Here is a 13,964-nt window from a genome sequence, read left to right as displayed (position 1 = left end):
ATACTCCGTAATACCCCTTCACCCGGGAAAAAAAGGTTGAGTCAAGTCAAATTTATTTATACCACACTTTTTACAATAGTTGATGTCACAAAGCAGCTTTGCAAATGTTCAAGTCCAAGCCCCCAGTGAGCAAGGCAAGAGCGAAAGAGGCAAGGAAAAACTTCTTAGAGCATGAGGAAGAAACCTTGAGAGGAACCAAGACTCATTCTCCTCTGGCCAACAACAGACACTATAATAGTAACAATATAAACAATAGGAGCAGAATAAGCAGTAAAAGAGAAAAATAAATAAATAATAAAAATGAAGGGAAAAAAGCAATCAATGTCTAGTCCGGTTTTCTATAAGTCCCTAGAAGGGCAATGGAGAAGTTGTTGGCTGGAGTGGAGGTGTGGTAGCCATGGCATCTAAGATGAGTTCAGGCTCAGTAACATCATGGTAACAACATGGGGTAGGTGTACCTCGGCAGAAAGAGAGAATAGATTATTAAGCATGTCCAGGTACATGGATGTGTAAATTAGGGAACTATAATGTGCAAAGATAAAATGCTTGACTGTACAGATAGGTTTTCAGCCTTGCCTTAAATATTGAGTCTGTTTCTGAGTCTCTCACATTTACAGGAAGGATATTTTATAGTGCAGGAGCTTTATAGGAAAAGCCTCTGCCCCCTGTGGTAGATTTTCTGCACTTCTTGATATAAGCAGATGTGGTGAGTCATAATACACTAGGTGTTCTCTAATGTACTGTGGGGCAAGACCAATCAGTGCTTTGTAGATTATTAGAAGTATTTTATATTCAATATTAAATTTTACTGTGAGTCTATGTAATATAACTAAGATAGGATTAACATGATCAAATTTTCTAGTAAGAACTCTGCTGCATTTTGAACTAGCTGGAGCTTGTTTAGGCACTTAATGGTAAAGCCAGATAGTAAGGCATTACAATAGTCCAATCTTGAAGTGATAAATGCATGGACTATCTTTTCTGCATCATGTGAGGAGATCATTTTCCTAATCTTTGCAATGTTGCTGAGGTGGCAGTCCTAGAAATATTTACATGAGATTCGAAGCCATAATTACTCCAAGATCTTTAACTGTTAGAGAAAATGTATTTGGAAGACCACTGAAATTTATTGAGTGAAGGCCTAACAGAAGCACATCTGTTCTGTCAGGATTAAGTTCAAAAGTTCAAAGTTTATTTGTCACATACATAGTTATATACAGTATAACTGGCAGTGAAATGCCTTTGGTGACTGCTCTGCCTGTAGCCTGCAGCTGAGGAGAGATACATAAAATATGCAGATCAGGGAAATGGATGTGCATTAATGAATATTGTCCAGATAAATAATAAATGGAAAGGGAGCGTATGGATATGCATATATACAATGAAAACACAATTTTACAGGTTGCTTTTTTTTTTTTCTTTCTTTCTTTTTTTTTTTTTAATTTAAACAGTTTGTTGTGATGTTATTGACATCATACCCAGAGGGCACAGAGTCCCCACAGTTCATCAGTTGCCCTGATTCAGGGCACAAATGGCCTGCGGGAATAAGCTTCTCCTCAGTCTCTCTGCGTTGGTCTTCAGGGAGTGAAAGCGCTTCCCTGACCTCAACAGAGAAAAGAGCCTATTGTTGGGATGGGTGGGGTCCTTCACAATCCTCCTGGCCTTGGTCTGGCACAACTTGTAGTAGATGGTATGCAGGTCAGGAAGTTCCGTATGAATGATGCGCTCTGCTAAACGCACCACCCTCTTGAGTGCTCGTCTGTCCTACTTGGTGCTGTTCCCAAACCAGGCTGTGATGTTCCCTGTGAGGATGCTCTCAATAGTGCTGGTGTAGAAGTTCCACAGCACCTTGGAGGGCAGTCTGAAGTCTCCTAGGCATCTGAGGTGGTAGAGACGTTGACGAACCTTTGCCAGAGAGTTGGTGTGGCGGGACCAGGACAGGTCCTGCGAAATGTGAAATCCAAGGAACCTGAAACTGTCTACTCTCTCCACCGTGGTTCTGTTGATCCTCACGGGTTGCTAGTGCCACTCCTGCTTCTTGCTGCAATCCACAATCAGTTCCTTTGTCTTGCTGACGTTCAGAAGGAGATTATTTTCTTGGCACCAGTTCTCCAAGTGTTAATCTGCTCCAGGTAGGCCCTCTCATCGTTGTCCGAGATCAGGCCCATGACGACAGTATCGTCAGCAAACTTGATGATGGGTGAGGGTGAGGCTGAAGATATCGGTGATTACCGGGGCTAGCTGGTCTGCGCAGGCTTTGAGGACGCTACCGCAGATGCCGTCTGGTCCTGCCGCCTTCCTGGTTAAACAGCTATTGAACACTCTCCTCACACCACTGTCCATGATGAGAGGGTGCTGGCCCATGGTGGGCTCTGCGCATGCGCCGTTGCCTGCACCGATAGCACCATTAGCATTGTTAGCATTAGTGCTGCTAGATGTAGCCTCGAAGCGAGCGAAGAATGTGTTTAGCTCGTTCGCCAGAGACTCATCCGCACTCATCAGTCCAGAGGGTGGGCACCTGTAGTCCGTGATCGTCTGTAACCCATGCCACAGGAATCCAGAGCCACTCTGCTGGAACTCTGACTCTAGTTTCCTCCCGTAGCGCTGCTTCGCCTCGCTCACCGCCCTGCGCACTCCGTATGCCGCAGATTTGTACTTGTCCACGTTCCCGCTGATGATCCCTGCGTTGTAGGCAGTAGTGCGAGAGTTCAGAGTCTCGCGGATGGTTTTGTCCACCCAGGGCTTCTGGTTGGGAAACGTCTTGACGGTGGCTCTTGGAATTGTGTCGTCCACCAGTTTCCCAATAAACCCTACTACTGCCTCCGTAAAGTTGCTGACATCAGTGCTGCACCAGAACATGTCCCATTCCGCATCATCCAGAGCGGCTACCGATTAATCTATCCAGCATGCTTGGATGGCGTGGCTCGCTACCGCCGAGTTCAGCCACGACTCAGTGAAGCAGAGGAGGTTGCAGTCTCCAATGTCCTGACATCTTAGAAAAAAGATTAAGCGAAAGAAACTCTCAACATCCAGTGTCTGACATCCTTTATGCATTCCTCAATAATATTAAGCTAATACAAGTCCTCTGGCTTGGCTGAGACGTATAACTGAGTATCATCAGTGGAAACTTGTACAATGTCTATGCAGAAAGTCACCTAGAGGTAGCTTATATAAAGAAAAAAAAAATACAGCTAAGCTTGTATGCTGAGAAGTCTCCATTTATGTAGCGACTGGCTAGATAAGATCTTCGACGCTGAGCTACAGCTTTTTTTAGGATCTCAAAAATATATGCAAGGTTTGTGTTCAGCCTGTAGTTTGACAACTGACGGGATGAGGTTAGTTTTTTTTTTTTTTTTAAGAAGTAGTCTGATTACTGCCAATTTGAATGATTAAGATACATAGCAAATGTTCAAAAAGTTTATTAAATTTAGAGTGCTTTGGGGTTTTTTTTCCTTTCTATTGGATCATCCTCCGGTTGGTTAAGGTAGGCTCTGAGTTTACTTCCTTTTGCCTTAGATTCTGTTAAATTCAAGGCTTCTTGTCTGAACCTAGTTGTTTGTATGCTGTTAGCTGTAGTTACTTTCTGCAGGTGTAGTTTTGCCTTGGTCCTAGGTGTGAATTTGAGGTCAGACACAGGACTTACTGATCTGTTAAATTAGGATGACTCCATTACAGTATATGTCTGTAGCAGTGATCAACACATGTAGAAGGCTTTTGTTGAACTTTTCTTTTAGTTCCTCATGTACACCGAGACTGGACCTCTCAAACTCATCCAAGTATCTCCCCCCCCCCCCCCCCCCCCCCCCCACTTTTGTCACATATATCCACAAACCTAGCATCTTACCAATCTGAAATGTGTATTGCAATTCCTGCCTACATACCCACGGATCTCCTAGACACCATCATTGTAGAAACTGCAATCTCAGCAACCTCATTTACTCCCAACAGATTGTGGTGGCAGAAGGGCTCTGGAATTGTCAATATGCTGTCCAAAAGGCTAACTTCATCTCAGCCCTAGCATCCCTCCACTCGCTACACCTCCTAGCTCTAACAGAGACCTGGATGACCCCTGAGAACTCAGCAACTCCAGCTGCCCTGTCCTCTGCATTTTCATTCACCCATTCTCCGAGGCATCTCAGCAGGGGTGGCACAGGTTTATTATTGTCTCGAAAGTGGCATTTCACTCCACTTTCCTTCTCTGCTCTTTCTAGTTCTTCTTTTGAATTTCAAGCTAGTAGTGTCCATCTCCACCAAACTTCACATCGTCATCTACCACCCTCCAGGTTCCCTAGATAACTTCATTGACAAGCTTGATGTCCTCCTGAGTCAATTCCTCATTGAAGGAAATCCACTCATTCTCCTTGGTGACTTTAAACCTTCCATCACACAAGCTACTTTCCTTCTGCATCCTTCCGCTGTTGATGTCATTTGACATCACCCTCAAACAGTCTCCTCCTACAAACAGAGCAGGCAATGTTCTAGACCTGATTTTCATCTGGACCACCACAACATTGGACATCGCAGTCATCCTCCTCCACATCTCAGACCATTACTTCCTATCCTTCTCTCTTTCCATCCATACCTCCCCAATGTGTTCTTCCTCCTTCTGTCACAATCTGTGCACCATTTCCTCTTCCCATACTTCTTTTTTGTCCACCCTTCCTAACCCTGACTCTCATTCTTCTCTCTCCCTGGATGCAGTTACTAATACTTTCCTTTCTGCACTCTCCTGATCAATGAATCTTCTGTGCCTTCTCTCCTCTAGACCTACAATATTTTCCCTACCTGCCCCCTGGTTAACAAACACTCAAAACACTGGCTAACAAAACTAAGAACTGCAGAGAATGGTGGATTGGGGGGGGGGACAAAAAACACCTAGATTCAACTCATAATCTCTCCTTTCCAATTTCTCACTGGAAGTAAGATCTGCAAAGCCATCCTATTCCAGAGGAAAATTTGAATCATCAGCATCTGATCCATGCAAGCTCTTCAGTATTTTTTCTTCTCTCCTTAATCCATCACCTTTGAGGAGAAGGTTGCAGCAATCAACCAGTCCTTTTCCTCTGTTCCCACTTTTCCAACCAGTGTTCATTTCCCAACATCCAACTCTCTGGCTTCTTTTTCTTTTCTCTCCTCAGATGAAACGTGTCTTGATTCTTCTGAACCTTTCTGCAGCATTTGACACAGTAAACCACAATATTCTCCTCTCTGTTGTCTCCAGCCTTGGTGTGACTAGCTCCGCATGGAAATAGCTTCAATCCTATCTGGAGGGACAGTCCTATCAGCTATCATGGAGAGGATCCACATTCAATCTATGTTGACTCTCCACCGATGTCCCACAGGGCTGAGTATTAGGCCCTCTTCTTTTCTCTATGTATACACGTTTCTTGGAGATATAATATCTTCTCATAACTTCTCCTACCACTGCTATGCTGACGACACCCAATTCATTCTCTTTCCCACTCTCCGACACGGGTTTCCAGATGTATCTTGGCATGCTTGGCTGACATTGTGTCATAACTACTTGAAGCTCAACCCCAGTAAAACAGAGCTTCTGTACATCCCAGCAACTCCCAGCCCTTACCATGACGTCAGTTTCCAACGAGAACTCCTTGGTATCACCAGGTGAAGCTGCTCGTAGCCTGGGCATTATTTTGGACAACCAGTTGTCGTTCTCATCTCATGTTTCAAATCCGAGCCGATCTTGCAGATTTCTTCTTTGTAACATATGAAGGATTCAGCCCTTTCTCTTATAGAAAGCTGACGAGGAAGTTGTGCAGTTTCTTGTAATTTCAAAGCTAAACTACTGCAACTCGCTACTTGCTGGTTTTCCTCCAAAAGCCATTAGACCTCTACAACCTGTCCAGAACGCAGCAGCACGACTGGTCTTCAATCTTCCAAAGTTCACATGACTTCACTGCTGCACTCCCTTCATTGGCTTCCAGAAGCTGCATGCATAAGATTTAAAACTTTGATACTTGCCTATAAAGCCAAAAACGGACCAGCACCTCCATACATGATGTCAAGGGACAAAGCCTTGTGTACTTCGAACCTCAAGAACAGCTCGGCTTGAAATACCATGCTTCATGGCTCATGGAAGACAAGCAGAGAGCATTCTCTGTTCTGACTCTTAGATGGTGGAACAGACTTCCGCTGGCTGTCTGTACAGCAGTGTCCCTTGCAGTCTTCAAACGCAGAGTGAAGACCCATCTATTTGTGGAATATTTAAATGACCACTGATCCTGCTCCCATGTTGACTAACTGAAACTCTAGTCCTTATTGTAGGGTGGTGTTTATTGCACTGATTGTTGTCTGAGATAGCGCTTATGTATTTTGCATTTCTAGACATCAGCATGGATCCCTTTATTCTAGTTCAGCATTCTAGTTCATTGCTATCTTGGACTTTAACCTACTGTTCTAGCTAGAATGTATTCTTAGAGTAAATGACAAAACACTTTTGTAAGTCGCTCTGGATAAGAGTATCTGCCAAATGTCAAATATAAATGTAGTAAAGGTTCAATTACCTCAGGTAGGATATCCTTAAGAACGTGTGTGGGTAATGAATCTAGTAAGCAAGTGGAAGATTTTGAACAAGAGATCAGAGCTGTAAGTTCAGGATCTTGGATAGGAGTAAAAGATTCTAGAGTCTCTTTTGGCTTGGTTGCTCTAATCTCCAAGTAACTGCCCGATACGTTAATACTCAATGTTCTCTAATGTGCTTAATTTTATCATTGATTAAATTCATGAACTCATTACTACTATGTGAAGTTATCTGAGTACTGGTGTTTGACCAAAAATAATGGCTCTTTCTACTAGAGTGACTACATTAGAAAGGAAATCTGCAAACTCATTAATAAATTCTTAATAGGGTACTGATGGCCTGATGATGCCAATTGGTGGAAGAGACTGGGCAGACTTTTTATTGCTGGCTAAATAATTTATGCTAGTAAAAATAATCTCAAAGGACTTGAAATCATAACCAGCTTTCTAGTTTATGCCCAATACGTCAGCATAAATAACTGCAATGCTGCCTCCATGACAAGTTAGATGAGGTCGTTGTACATAGCTGTATCCTGAAGGACACGCTTCAAGATATTTAGTCATTTGGCTTGATCCAGGTTTCTGTTAGACAAAGTACATTAAATCTATGATCTGTTAGGATTCAATTTAATTATGAATGCTTTAGATGTGTAACAAGATAGCGGGGGGAGATCAAACAGCGGATGATTCCAGTAGTAATCATGCCAATAAGGGAGATTTATTTTCCACAAAAGGTCCAGTGACAGGAGCATGAAGCAACAACAAAACTTTTATCTCAACAAACCAAAGAAAAAATAAATCCAGTCATGCACAACAACAAAATTTAACCCAAAATAAGGCAACTTAACATGCTCCCAATTATGGCATTCAATCAACGTGTCTCTCCTCGCATTCCAATGCCACTCCTTATATTTAATCTTTACCCCTTAGACCAAACCATTCTAGATATCAAATGTATTAAATTCATAATATCTCTCCCTTATAATTCCAAAGCAAGGCCATCATTTAAAACATTTTCCCATTATCCCAATTAAAATAACTACACCCATATTCAAACACAGGGCTATTAATCACAATTTTATCCTTCCCCTTTCTATTTGGAAAATTACCTGCTCCAATAACGTAAACCAAAACTACAACTCCCTCAATTCTTGGCACGACTCTTAACTTGACCCCTTACAACCGCTAAACAAAACAAATAGGTACATGCTTTTAATCCAAACTCCTGTTACCTTATTATAATAAATATATCTATATCTACACAGATACATTAACTCTAGTAGTTATCTACACAGTCAGTTGGCCACCCTGAACAATGTAAGACAATTTACAATAACTTTACAAAACTCCAGCAAATGGCAAGTTTGTTCCCTCTAATAGCGGTGTAATTAAAATAAAAGTCTTTCAACCCCCTATATTGTCAATGTTATCCCTCTAATATTCGGCTCTGCTGTTTGTCCACATGGAACGAGCCAGAATCCCGTTACATCTCCTCCCCCTTCTAGAGACTAAACACAGTCCTTAAAATGTCAAAAGCCGCACCATCACCACAAAAATAAAAATAAAACAACTGCCACAGACCTATTCCACATTCTCTGGAAGGTGGGACAAAGAGTCTGCGACCTGATTCATGGCTCCAGGCCGATATCACACCTTGAACTTGTATGGCTGCATAGACAAATACCAACACGCAATCCTTGCGTTAGTCACGCATCTTCTCCAGCCATTGCAATGCCCGATGATCTGTTTCCAATACGAAAGACCTCCCCAAGAGATAATATCTCAGAGAGTCTAATGCCCCCTTAATGGCCAGGCACTCTTGTTCAACCATAGAGTACCACTTCTCCCTGGGAAACATTTTTTGGCTCAGGAAGAGGATTGGCCTGCACTGTCTATTCACCTCCTGCAATGCTCACAGGCCGACTCCTGAAGCATCAGTTTGTAAGATAAACAGCTGACCAAAGTCTGGGCTGAGCAACACCAACTCCCCACACAGTGCGCCTTTCAAATCTTGAAACGCCTCCTCGCACTGCTCGGTCCAGATCACCTTGTTCGGGGCCGAAGCCCGGGTCAGATTTGTACGGACAGAAACTCTCTCAGAAAATTTTGAAATAAATCTGCGATACCAGCCCACCAAACCCAAAAAGGATCTTAACTTTTTCTTAGTTGTAAGTTGTCTGCAGTTGCGAATTGCCTCCACTTTTGACAGCTGAGAACAAGTGACCCCATTTCCTATTATGAAACCCAAGTAACTGATCTCTTTTTTAGCCAGGGCACATTTTTGTGGATTAATAGTCAATCCTGCATCATCAATCCCTTCCAGAGCTTGTTTAAGGTGCTCGCAATGCTCCTCCCAGCTCTCACTAAAAATAACATAATCCAAATACGCAGCAGCAAATGTGTCAGTGCCCTGCAACACCTTATCCATAAGTCTCTGGAAAGTTGCTGGTGCTCCCTGCAAGCCAAACGGCATAACCCTAAAATGATAAAGTCCATATGGAGTCCTAAATGCAATCAACTCCTTTGCTTCATCATTCAGTGGGACCTGCCAATAGCCCTTACATAAATCCACCGATGTAATATATTTCGCTTTCCCTAGCCACTCCACTGATTCAACAATGCATGGCATCGTATAGGGGTCAAACTTCAACAGTGCATTAATATGCCTGAAGTCGATGCAAAATCTAATAGCACCATCTTTCTTTGGCACCAACACTACTGGACTACACCATTCACTGGTAGAAGGCTCGATTACACCTAATGATACTATAATGTCAGTAGGTAGTAATTGCTCAGGAACGCAATAACTCTCTTTCTGCACTGGGGCATCTTCAGTAAAATTAATATCATGCCGAACCAGATCTGTATATCCTGGTCTTTCCTGGAATAGAGCCAGATCCAGTAACTCCTTTAGCTGTTGGTGCTCGATCGGCTCTAGGTGAGACATATTGATTGCATGTGTGTCACTACCAATAGGAAAATACTGCCCAATTGGCTCCTCCTCATCTTCCACAGCTCATACAAACAGCTGCATTTCCACTGGCTCTGATCTAGGATGGAACTCTAAGAAGATTTATATGAAAGATTTGTTTCTGTTTACTCCATTCCAGCATACAGATTTCATAAGTCATTTTCCGCACCTTGTGAAATACCTTATACGGAACGTATTTTTTATTTAGTTAATAAAAAATTCTCCTGAGCTAATGAAATCATCTGCATCAAACGCCCCCCTATCTGGATAACATACTGGACAATGTTCTGACGCTCACCTTGAGAACCTTCTCACAACTCCTTTAACAAGCCCAGTGGTCCTCATATTTGCTGTCCATACAGAAGCTCAAACGGAGAGAACCCCGTAGATGCTTGCGGCACCTCTCGATATGCAAACGAGATATGGTAACCACTGGTCCCAGTCTTTTCCTGACTGTGAGATGAATCTGAGAAGCATAGACTTCAGCGTATGATTAAATCTTTCCACCAGGCCCTCTGTTTGGGGCTGATAAGGAGTAGTTTTAATGCCCTTAATATCTAACAACTGATAGACTTGCTAAAGAAGTTCAGAAAGAAAATTTGTACCCTTAGAGTTGAGGGCTTGCAAACATTGCCCAAGGTATCCAGAGCTTGTACTTCTAGTTCCTCAATATGTCTAACACTTTCTAAGGTCTGAATGCGTAACTCTAGCAATAGCAGTTAATCTGCACTTCTCACAGATAAAACTATCGCTAATGATGGAAGAAGAATAGCTAAAACTGTGATGGTGGTGCAAGTTTCGAAAACAGGAAGCAGTGTCACCAGTACAATGAAACCATGTGGCAAGAGTCTTTAACAGACCTCACTTTTCATAGGTCACACACAAAGTCCAAGACTGTAGGATATACAGTTTACAGAAATATACCATAGTATACACACCACAAAATACTACAGTATTTATTGATTTACAGCAATATAAGTCACATGTGCTGCATGTACTGCATGTCAAAGTGAGTGGTCTAAGGAAAGCGAATGGAGAATATTAGCAGTAAAAGAAATAAGTGCAAAGAGAAAGCGGTGCAAAAAAGAAAGTGGCAATTTATTTCTGATAATGAAAGCACTTGGAAAGAAGTGCTAGAATCCTGGGGTTTACATGTGGAGCAACAAGTCTGCATTACAAAAGAGAATGCATCCAAAATGGTGAAGTCTGTTACAAAAGGTAACATCCAACATGATGAAGACACATGAAAAAAATGGATCCATCTTCAGTTCTTTGGATACAGGCTACATCTGCCAGTCGCAAGGCAAAATTCTGTTTTCTTAAAAAGTATTAAAAAAAATTGCAGTCAGCTATATTATTGTTTTAACTAGACTATTTATATGAACAACTTGGTCTACACTAGCAAATAATCTTTTAGCTAATTTTTCATATCTTAAATCTGTGGCTTGATATTGTAATGCTTTATGTATAATAACACTAGGTGACAGAGAAGACCAAACCTAAAAACAGTCACAGCTAAAGATGTTAACATGTCGACCATGCATTCGCATCTAAAAATTAAGCACCCCTTAAATTGCTTCTCAACTGCTGTCAACCAGAAAAAGCTGTATGGTCACTGCTGGCAAAGCCACAGCAGCACTGCCACAACAAATAATAACAGGAGCTTTCACCAAATCCACAAAATGTATAAGAGAGTGCATGATGGAAGGCATGTACATTAGTGGTTACAAAATTCCTCGCTAAAGAAATGGTGTCATTCCATGCAGTTGAAAATCCGTCATTTAAAGCCAGGATGCAAACAGTTGATTGCCAGTATAAGCTAACTGGAAGGAAATTATTTTCTAAAAGCGATTCCTGACTTGTATAAGAAAGTTTGACAAGATGCCCAACAACAGGTGGTGCTGTCAACTGCAGACATCTATTCATTGACAACAGATATGTGGTCATCAGTGAACATGACATCATACAAGTCACTGACTGTTCAATGAATTACCCAAGACTGGAAATTACAGTCTAAATGTCTCAAAACAACATTTTTCCCCAGAAAGCCACAAAGCTGCTAACATTGCTGGCGTGCTAGGTGATGCACTGCGAGATAAAACTAACATTGCAGCCACAATCAAGCTTTTGCATTGGCCAAACTGTTCCAGTCTTAGCCTCAATTTGGCAGTGTCAAGCGGACTGCAAGACCAAAGGCAAAAAACTGATCACACTCTTAGAGATTGCCATGCCATACACAGCTGGCATTGGAAAAGAGAACTGAGAAAGAAGCAAGTGGACTTGGTACTTTGTCAACACAATCTGATCATGGTAACTGTCCGTTTATTTTTTTTCAAACCTATTCTGTAGTTTTGTAGTTGTGTTGTACCTTAAGGTTCAATGTACATTTTGTATTGACAATGATGATAGTAGTAATAGTAATTATTAATAATAATAATAATAATAAACAATTATTATAATAATGGTACGTCTCTAATTACCTCTATAAAGTGCTGTCTTTATATAGGCATATAGGCAAAGAAAATGGCATTTTATTAGGTTGCTGTTGGTGTAGCTAAACGAATAAATCAATTCATTAACAAATAAACATACAATGTTTTATTTGAAACTATATGAAAAATATTTAGCTTTTTGGAAGGACTGTGCTACATGTTTGGGCTCTAAGCAGGCAATGATGGAGCAGATCCTTGAACAGGTGCAAGCTATCCAACACCTTCTGGCTGATGAAAGATGAAGCAGTCTCTCCCTGACATGACAAGACAAAGATGTTTTACAGGGCATCAGAACCGCACTGAAACCAATTAGTTCATTTACTGATATTTACTGACATGGGAATTGGTAAAAGCATGGATTTCCTCTGTACTTAAACCATAGGTTTGAAAAAACATATTCTGGGAATTGGGACAAATTTTATGGTATTTATTTGGGAACATTGTTAGCTATGCAAGTGCAATCTTCCACATAAATTAATCCTGAAGGATTTTTTTGCCTGACAAAGTAGTGCTTAAAATTTGCAAGTTACTCAGAATGCATGTTTCTATCCTCACCCTGTTATTTATTTATTTTCAATTTAGAGGGATGGGTTGGATTATTTGATTATGGTGAAACTGGTATAGTTGGTTATATTTTGTTATAGTTTATTTAAATGTAAATAAAACATTATATAAACAATTATATACTTTTGTAAAAGCAGGAAAGTTGACTAAAAATTAACTGCTCACCTTTATATAAAGGCACCAAGTAATCACTTGAATCATTATCAGACCAGTCAGTGATCTGACCCAACAACTGACAGATTCGATTATCAAAAATAATTAGGTGTAGCCATTAGTTGCAGCCCTTGTGAACAGGCAAAATCAGTTATTTATTTTAAAGTTCAAATCAGCTCAGAAAACTGAACTACTCATTACTGCTTATGAAAACAAATTAGAGCCGTAATACCACATATGTGCAAAACACACAAAGCAAACAAGTACAGATCATTTATATAAAGCATGTCGTTCAGCTTCCAACTACTGTGATTGGTTGTTAATACAAACTTCAGTACTAACTGTGCAGTCCAATACACAAATACAACATTAAATGAATACTAGAAATAGGGTTGTACAATACGGACAAACATACCATACTGCCATGTAACGAAGCCTGAAGGCAGCCATCCTACCCGGGACTTGAACCCACATTTGACAGGAGGTAAACACGAGCTCCACCCCACTGGGAGTGTGCCCCAGGTTGATGAACCCACCCCTGCTGTGAGGGGAATGGTGTAGCCCAGTGTGGGGCCCCCTGATGAGTGGCATGGGACGTGTGGACAGTGTCATTTTTATATTTTTACATTTAAATATTTTTTAAATAAATGAGGTTATTTGTGGCTTCATTTTGTACATAATTTCCGTAGAAAATGCAACGAAAGGTTATAATGGCATCAGCCAGGCCACAGGCCTTGGCCTAAAGCTGGTGGGCCACTTTTTTTCCCCACATGGAAGAGACACAGAAATAACCTTGTTTCTTTTCAGTTTCTCTTTGTTTTTAATTAGGCTACTTATTATAAACTACCACGGCGCACAGTGTTCTGTCACTATACTTAAAATATTTTGGAAAGTAACTGCATTTCCCAAATCCATTTGTTATAAAGTATGCAATACTAAACCATCATGTCAAGCATCAATTGTAAAATCATACTCAGTCTGACACAGACACAGAAAAGCACAAAGTAAAATCCCATTCACTGTTCTGAACTGTACAAAGAGTTCTTGGCAATGCAAATGGGCCCAAAATAACCTCATCAGAGCAGAATAGAGCAGAAGCACTATAAAAACATGATCAGCTGGTAAAAACGGCTGATAATGCTCACTACACACACGGCACACGCGTCTGAGTTCACTAGGTCAACATAGTATCTAAATTTGCAAGAGATAGAGTGTGAGGAGGGGTAAACTGTTGAAACAAAAAG

At 41.1% G+C, this 13,964-nt stretch overlaps 1 protein-coding gene across 2 annotated transcripts in view; it reads right to left on the bottom strand.

Moving 5' to 3' along the window:
- Positions 1-13,964, bottom strand: part of sik3 (SIK family kinase 3) — a 48,515-nt gene that overhangs the window by 25,059 nt on the left and 9,492 nt on the right. The window lies entirely within an intron of this gene.

Source organism: Electrophorus electricus, chromosome 15 (assembly GCF_013358815.1).
Source record: "Electrophorus electricus isolate fEleEle1 chromosome 15, fEleEle1.pri, whole genome shotgun sequence".
Lineage (NCBI taxonomy): Eukaryota > Metazoa > Chordata > Actinopteri > Gymnotiformes > Gymnotidae > Electrophorus > Electrophorus electricus.
Note: the sequence above shows the minus strand (reverse complement) of the source record. Positions and strands in the feature narration are given on the sequence as shown.